The following is a 9,055-nucleotide window of genomic DNA, read 5'->3' as shown; positions in this document are numbered from 1 at the left end:
TAGATCTGGGGGATGTTTTCCCCATGTTTCAACGGGTTTTCAAAGATTTTGTTGCAAGCACTGTTTCAAAATGTTTCACTTGTTTCTAGACGATGTTGCAATCGTTCTGATTTGGATGTTTCATATGCTTTGAACAAATGTTGCAACAATACTTTTGAAATGTTTCAGTTGCTTCAGTATCATGTTGCACTAGTTGTTCCATGTTGTTACAAGTGTTTTTATTCGAGTGTTGTTTCATATGCTTCTAGCCTAATGTTGCAGCAGGTGTTCCGTGATGCTGCAATAATATATTCATGGCGTTTCAGCTGCTTCAGCCTAATGTTGCAGCAGTTGTTCCGTGTTGTTGCAATAATATGTTCATGATGTTTCAGCTGCTTCAGCGTAATGTTGCAGTAGTTGTTCCGCGTTGTTGCACGTGTTTTATTCCAGCTTTCTATATTGTTCGGCCGGGGAGGGACGAGCCGGGCGACGGGGGCGCGTGGTTCGCCGGGGCCTAGCGGGTGGAGGTGCTGGGGCCGGCGGACGCGGGTGCTGTGGCCATGGGGGCGCTAGGCATGCAGCATGCTCGTCGCGGGCATGGGACGGACGCGGCGGGCTGTGGGACAATCTGGGGCGTGCGGACTAGGCCGGGGCGTACGCTAGGGGAGTGCGGACCGGGAAGCGAACGAGGGGTCGAACACTAAGGGGCGTCTGGACGCTAGCAGTTCGGGTGATTAATTAAGCAAAAAAAAAAACAAATGCTGCTCACACACCCGCACTACTGTGCATCTACCACTGCATGCCGCTACCTGCAACACCATGAATATGATTGCTTTCTTTCCTTCTTCCTTTCTTCCAACGACACGAGGGCCCATCAGAGAGGGGTTGGTGGCAATAGCATTGGCAAACAGAGCTAGTGTGCCAGCGACGGGTGCTGGCGGAAGTGGCAGCAATGGCAACAGCTACTAGATATTCGCTGGTCTGAAACTTGGCTGAAATTAGCTGGAAAACACTATTCCAGCTAAATTGATGTGAGAGAAAAATACTGTTCTGACTAAAAAAAGTCGAATAAGCCATTTTTAAGACAAGCGGGCCAGTAGCTACCCTTTCGTTTTCGAGAAAGAACTCATGGCCGGGGTAGTGAAGGTGGTTATGGTTGGTGGGGCCGCGGAACGGAGTTGGTTACGCAGGGTTGCATGCGTGACAAGGAACTAGGAAACGGCAGGCGAGATGGAGGGAGGAAAGAATGCCGCTGCCGGGGAGAGGAAGCCGAAAGAAAGGGAAAAGGGGGAGTGCATGCATGCGGTTGCGGTGGAGGGGAGTAGAAGGGACGCAAAGCTGCCGAGGTGAAGCGTGAGCTGGGTTCGTGCGGTTGTGCCACTCCCTGTGTGGGCGCTGGCTGAAAGGCGAGTGCGCTCGAGAAGGTGGGGGCACTGTGGCGCGGCCAAGGAGGGGACGGGACTCGGTGCTTTGGTTGGTGTGGGTTACTACTTCCCTGTAATAACGGCGCCACCGCGCATCGCCGTGTTTTTCGGTTGATTCCGATCGGGGGCCGGGCCTCCGACTGACCGGCCGCTCAGAATTGAGATGCTCCTCCGGTCCTCCCACAACTTGTGACGTTGTTTTGTTTTACGAGAGCAACGCCGGCCGGCGCCGATGCTGCTGGTGCGTTTGGACTTTGGAGCCACAGCTACCTTTTGGCCGGAGGTGATTCATTGCTATACGGGTCCAGCATGGCAATTTGTGCTTGTGGGCAGCGCAGCACTCATGTCTCACACTCATTGATGACGAGTAACCTGCAAGCCAAGTAGCCAAAGCCAAGCGCCCGCGCCGCATGAATCCGCTCGAGCCGTCGCGCCTACCATCATTCCTGCAAGTTGAGCCGAGACACGGAGTAACGGTTTCGCGCTCGTGTATGCTCAAAACAAATCTGCTTGGCTTAAAAAAAAAAACTGATCTCCATGCCACTGCTCCCGTTTGTGCGGGTCACTGGTAGTAAGGCCCCGTTTTACATGGCTCCAATCTCCAATTTCTTTACAAACTTCCCAATGCCGTAATTGTGAGTGCGGTTGCCTTCGTCTGACAAAATTCTTCACAAGATTGATCGGGCTACTCATGCACAACTAGTCAACTACCTACCTTACCTGGGACTCCAACTATCAGCGCGTGTTTAGTTGGCACCTCAAAATCTAAAAAAAGTGCTACAGTACCCATCACATCGAATCTTGCGATACGTGCATGGAGCATTAAATGTAGACGAAAAAAAACTAATTGCACAGTTACGTTGAAAATTACGAGACGAACGTTTTGAGCCTAATTAGTCCATGATTGAACACTATTTACCAAATAAAAACGAAAAGTGCCACAGTAGCCCAAAATTCCAACTTTCACCCAACTAAACACACCCTCATATGGAAAATTGAGAACTGACACATCATCATTCGAACCACCGTAAAGAGTAAAGAGATAATTCCCTAGTTGCCACTAAAAATTATAGCACTTCCTTCGTTGCCATCAAAATTTTCAAATTTTGTTCACTGCCATCAAATATTTTTAGTGTTTCCTTCATTGCCACTTTCGTTAAAACCTATTAAGTTATAGTCGCTGACAGCTGAGCCCCACCATTTATTCTCTGTTATTGTCGGGTATCGATATTAGGGATATCGAAAGCAAGGAAGTTAGCGTCCATGCTGACTTCTCCGGATGGCTCGAGACGTATTAAAAGGTCTTGCCCGACCCCAAGGCTACGGGCTCCGTCTCTCCCGACCCCAAGACACGGGTTCCGTCTCGCCCAAGACAACAGGCTCCGTCTCGCCCAACCCCTTAGGTGCGGGCTCTGTCTCGCCCGACACCAAGGACGCGGGTTCCGTCTCGCCCAAGGTCGCGGACTCCGTCTCGCTCAACCTTAAGGCCACGGGCTCCGTCTCGCCCGACCCCAAGGACGTGGGTTCCGTCTCGCCCAAGGTCGCGGGCTCTGTCTCGCCCGACCCCAAGGACGCGGGTTCCGTCTTGCCCAAGGTCGTGGGCTCCGTATCGCCCGACCTCGAGGCCGCGAGCTTCGTCTCGCCCGACCCTAAGGACGCAGGTTCCGTCTCGCCCAAGGCCACGGGCTCCGTCTCGCCCGACCCCAAGGACGCGGGTTCCGTCTCGCCCAAGGTCGCGGGCTCCGTCTCGCCCGACCTTAAGGTCACGGGCTCCGTCTCGCCCGACCCCAAGGACGCGGGTTCCGTCTTGCCTAAGGTCACGTGCTCTGTCTCGCCCGACCCCAAGGATGCGGGTTGTAACACCCCTGGTGTTACGAGCTTGCTTAGCACCGTGGTTTAGGCCTAAGTAAAGTTTTCGAAGCGAGTTTCTTGGATTTTTTTGAATTAAAACGTACTTGCTGTGATAAGCGACTCCTGTGTGATTTAGTTTCGTGGACTCAAATAAACGCTCAAGATAAATTACGCATTGCATAGAAATATTTAGCAATGTTCGATAACGATTCTAGCAAATAAATAGCGAACGGCGTGTTTAATTGATTAAACACGAAAAATAGTTTTGTAAACAAAATAAAATATAGTTTGTATTTAGTACTTAATAAATCGAGAGCGCAAGTTTAATTAAGGAAAAATGCAACTCTTGTTTTGGTAAGTAAATCAAAGTTAGAATTTAAAAACTATCCAATTCGTTCGCGTCACGCCCGTGTTGCTCTGCCGGCCATGCTGCGCTGTCGTGTCCACGCCCCCGCTACGCGCCACCGTCCAACTGCTGGTTCTGTCGCCTCACCTTGCCTCACATTGAATGCCTTTGCTTGTCCTTGCTGCCTGCCTTTTTCCTTGCCGTCCGTCCTTCTCTGCTCAGTCTGTTGGCCTCTGCTTGGACGCCCAGGTGGCCATGTCGGGTCGGCGCCTGTGCTGTGAGGTCGTTTTCGCAGTCGCGTCGCGCCAGTGACGAGGCCAAGCTGTGCCAGGCCTGTCCCTCTCTCTCCCTTCCTTTTTCTACTAATTTCCGGCCATCGTCGCTCGGCAACAGCGCAAGCGCTGCCTTCTCCTCCCTTTTCTACTTTGCTGCTCATTGACGCGCCGGGCCGCAGTGCCACCCTCCTTTGCCTGCTCCCTACCACGCGCGCGAGCAACCGCACAGGGCCGTGGCCGCCGGCGCGCTCTGTCGCCGTGCCGCCCCTCTCCTTCCCCAGTTCTGCTCGCCTTGTTCGTCGGCGCGCGCCATGCCCACGGCCGCGAAGGTGCGCCCGTGCTCCGCTGCTTTTCCGCGGCCCGCGCTGGTCCAACAGCACCGTCGTGGCCGTGCTCCCGTCATCGGCCGTCGCGCGCGCATGTGCGCCCTGGGTTCCGCTCTGCCTGCCTCGGCCGTCAGCGCCCGTCAGGCCCGTTTTCCCCCTCTGCTGCACTTACCATGGCCGCGTGTTGCTGCATCTCGGGCGCACGCTGCTCACCGCACGCGCAGGCGCGCCTAGTCCGCGCGTCTCCCGCTGAAGTGCCGCACCACCGAGCACTACTAGAAATGTGTTCATCAATGACGATTTAGTCGTGACGCTTACAAATTTCGTCACAGAACAAGCGCCTTCTATGACGAAATTTCTAGCTTCGTCATAAGTAACAAGTGACGGAGCTTTGGCACGAAGAATAATGACGAAAACAAAAGAATCGTCATAAAACAACAAAACTAAATCGTCATAGATCGTTTGGCTTGTGTACCACCTCGAGGATGTGGCGCCGTGGTCCCACCTCGAGGATGTGGCGATGTGGTCCCACCATTGGGTCCCAACCGCGAAGATGTGGCGATGCGGTCCCACCAGCGGGTCTCAGCCTGAGGACGTGGCGGCAAACAAGTGGGGCAGCGTGGCCCACACGGTCCAGGTGGACCTGCATCCTTCCGCCTCCCTTTTTTTTTTGCCAAAAAATAGCGAACCCGCGACCTGCTGCTTGACATGTTGGTGCGTTACCACTGGAGCACTCACCGTTTTGTGATAAAGGCATGCATGTTTTTCTATTTGTAAACGTATAACATGATAATTGATGATTTTTTTCCTAAAATTTTATAAAATCATTCTCTATCAATTTATTTTGTTGGTTTTGTCAATATATACATATGAAAAGTTTGAGCAATTTAAATTTTGAATTTTAAAAAAATGCAACTTCAGACAAGATTTTGGTTACCCAAATGATTTCAGCTGAAAAAGTGATAAATACCAAAGTTGAATAACTCATCAAGATCTACAACTTTTGTATTGGTCATTTCTTCATATGACAAAGTGGTAACGACATTGTTCACAAATGTGACACATCTCTCGTAAGGTTTTATAAACTATATGAGACATGTGTAAGATTAGTGAACAATGTATGCTAAGAATTTGTCAAATGAAGAAATGACCAAAATAAAAGTTGTAGATATTCATGAGTTGAACAACTTTTGTATTCATCACTTTTTATGTTGAAATCATTTTGGGTCTCAAATTTTGGTTCGAACTTGTTGTTTTTCAAAAATTCCAATTTAAAACGTTCAAATTTTGTCAAATGACAAGATGACTAAAATAAGCGTATCTTGGCCATCAACAATGCTTCTTCGATATGAGCGCTGCTCGTAGCTGCTGGTTCATTAAACAAGGGATCTGCTGGTGATTTTGTTTATGTAGTAACTTATGTTGCTGGTGGTTGGCAACTTTTTATTATTTCCTGTGATGTTAATGTGAACTGAGATGAAACTAGTAGTTCAAATGTGATGTCTAGTGAGTTATGTAAACCGAGTTTAGAATTATTAATTAAGTTGTTGGTCATTGGAATACTGGATCTGTTAATTTATGGAAGCTTTTGGTCATTCCAGTATTATTTGCATTCTGTAATGAAATCAGCATGTGCACTTGTGATGAATTATCTGACCTTTCTGTGACGATTTGGTAATTGATTCTGTGACGAATTTCTATTTACTTCAGTGACGAAAATGAGAACCTATCACAGCAAGCCTTGTGGCCCAATAAAAAGTGGACACGTGGACCATCCACATCACTGGCCACGTCAGCTGCCACGTGGTCGGACACGTCACCTACAATGTGGACGCGCCACGTGGACAAGACACGTCAGCTGCCAGCGTGGCAGACGTCGTCTGGCCGCCTAACAGATGGCAAGTCATGACGAAAAAGGGGCTATATCAATGACGAAAATAGATCGTCATAGAAAGAATACACTTCTATGACGACGGCCATTTCATCATAGAACAAATGCACATCTATGACAAAAATAGACGTTTCATCACGGTAGGTAAAATATGACGCGCATTCAATGACGAATACCATATTATCACAAATTCGTCATAAAATAATATATGTGACGATTTTGGAGTCTTCAGTGACGAAAGAAGAGCATCATTGATGTACACATCCCTAGTAGTGGAGCCTCCAGCGCCACCGCACGCACGTCACCGTAGCCCGCACGTCGTCCTACCGTCCTCGCCTGGCCGGCGCTGCTGCTGCCGGCGTGCCCGCCTCTGCGGCTCTCACGGGCATGCTGCCTGGGGTCGGCTCAGGCCTTGCCACGGCTAGGCGTGGTCGCTCGGGTTCCCCGTGCAGCTCGCCGGCGAGTGGACCGCCGTTGCCGTGCCTCCCCCGGCTCCTCAGCACCCTTGCCGCCGCCGCCAGCCGTTGTCTTCGTTGTGCTCTGTTTCTGAGGAAGGGAAAAGGTGAGAAAGGAGAAATAAAGGATGTCCCAGGGTCCTTTGTGCAAAGTGCGTGACTCATATGAACAGTGGCGGACCAAATAGATATAATCACAGGGACGCTTTTGCAAAATGGGTCGCTGCCGCGTTGGTTCTGCTGGGCTACGGCCTGTCTGGCCCGCTGGGCCGGCCGGTCGCTGCCCCACCTAGGCCGCCGGTCGTGCCCCCGCTTGGGCCATCCTAGGCCGCTCGCCCCTGAGCTGGGCCGGCCGTTGGCTGCCGCACCTGGGCCGCTCCACCACGCACGCTCTGCCCTGCTGGGCTGATCGCCCCGCGTTGGGCCGCCGCCTATGGACTGCGCCTGGGCTGGCTGTGTGCTGCTTCCGCTGGGCCGAGTAGTGGATCGCTGGCCCAATTATTTTTCTAAAGCAATTTCTAAATTTGCGTATAAGGTAAATTTGTAAAATCAATATAAATCTGTGTAGTGGTCCAAAAAATTATGAAACCAATTTTGTTAGTCTCCTAAAATCATGATCTACCTGTTAGTATATTTTGTTCACATAGTTTGATAATATTCTTAGAAGCTATATAATTAATTGAAGGTATTTAATATTATAAAATAGGAACTTGTAGGAATTTCCATGATAAATTGGTAATACCGTTGAATTCGAAATTCGTACAGTAGGCTCCTAGCAATATTAGGTACTCACTGTGATTTTTATAGCTCAATAATAATTAGTTTGCTAGCTAGATAATGATGCTCTATTTTAAATAATAATTAAATCGATAGGATGAAATAAAGAAACAACTTGGGGTTGTATAACAAAAACGATTGTTGGGAGATAACGTCTTATCCGACGATGTGTATATGTAGTCTTATTCGACGAGGCGTAAATCGTATTTTACGAGTCATGGTTGCTGTCGATTAATTATGTCTTTGCATTGCATCACATTGCATATCATATAGGTACGATAATGGATCAACGGATCAATTGAAGGATAATTGGGAATCCGAAGGTGGTGTAACGGCATTCTCTCCAGGAGATGATGCAATGGGCTTGTTAGTCAGCCGATGGTGGATGATCTGAAGATGCAGATACTAACTTTTTAATCTATCTTACCCAGGCAAGCCCCAGTGCATAACCCCTACTTTCTACAGTTTAAATTATAATTATGCATTAAGTTTTAAGGAGTTGAATGAAACCCACTTGCATATATATATCCTTATCCCATGAGTCTTACTAGTATGATAGGATCGTATAGATTGCTATGCTACAGGACTCCGGTAAAAGTCGAGTGATTGCCTGTCACTCGCGAGAGATAGGAGATATATTACTGTATTATGATCACTTGGAAAATATAAAAATGGTGGAAAGGTACAATGGTGACCGGGCAGAGATATGGTTTGGGTATTGGTGGGTGTAAGAGGTTGTGTCGCCGTGGATGCGGGGCATGGCTTGGTTACACTGCTTTCCCTGTCTGGTCGGTTAAGGACCGATCGTTGCATAAGACTCTAGGCAGGTCACAGACTTATTATCCCGAGCATATACTTGTGTATGTTCGCTTGGAAGACTTGTTGCTCTCTTATCGTGGGTTCCGGCTCTTTCCGGACCGACTATCAGGGTTTCTTTTTGGTGGAGGAGATCCTTGCACCGCACTGAGTCCGGGACTTAGGGGCGGGGGCTTGGAGTCCTAGTTTGGATAGGGACCTAGGACCCCAGGATAGGAGGGTGATGGGTTGGTCCTGCTTGTGCCTTAGGTACAAGCGGGGCATGTGTTTCGGGGTACCCAGCTGGGGGCATTGATTCACGAATCGCCGGGCAATCCGGTACGGCTTGTCTATGGTTTAGCATCATAGTAAGAACTGAAAGATGAAAGATGGAAAAGGGAAATCTAATTGCTTACCACCTACTTGAAAGTAGCATAGGTGCTTACATAGAATGGTTAGTTAATGAACCAATGCGGCTATTAATAAAAATATAATATAAGGACGCACTCTTAGTGATGCTTCCTGCAAACGCAATAAACCCACAAGCCAGATAGCCTTGCATATCCTTGGAGTCTTTTATTTTCTCCTATCGGGTAAGTCTTGCTGAGTACAATTGAGTACTCAGAGTTTTATCCCCCCTGTTGCAGGTGACAGGTGGATGCTAAAGCTTAATCTTGTGTGTGGATTCCTCCTGGTGGGCTCAGCGAGGATTCCTTTACGCTGCGATCGTAGTTGTTATTTATAACTCTCACCAAATGCTTTTATAAATGAAAGTTTCATAATATGTTGTCATAGTTTATATATCAATGCTTCATCATGCCATGAATAGCTATTTATTTCCGCTGTAATTCTGATAACATGTTTATATTCTGTTGTAACTTAAATTGTTCATAACTCTGATAATATGATTACATTCTGCTATTATAATAATAAATG

Source organism: Miscanthus floridulus, chromosome 2, assembly GCF_019320115.1.
Source record: "Miscanthus floridulus cultivar M001 chromosome 2, ASM1932011v1, whole genome shotgun sequence".
Lineage (NCBI taxonomy): Eukaryota > Viridiplantae > Streptophyta > Magnoliopsida > Poales > Poaceae > Miscanthus > Miscanthus floridulus.
This window is presented reverse-complemented; position numbering follows the sequence as displayed.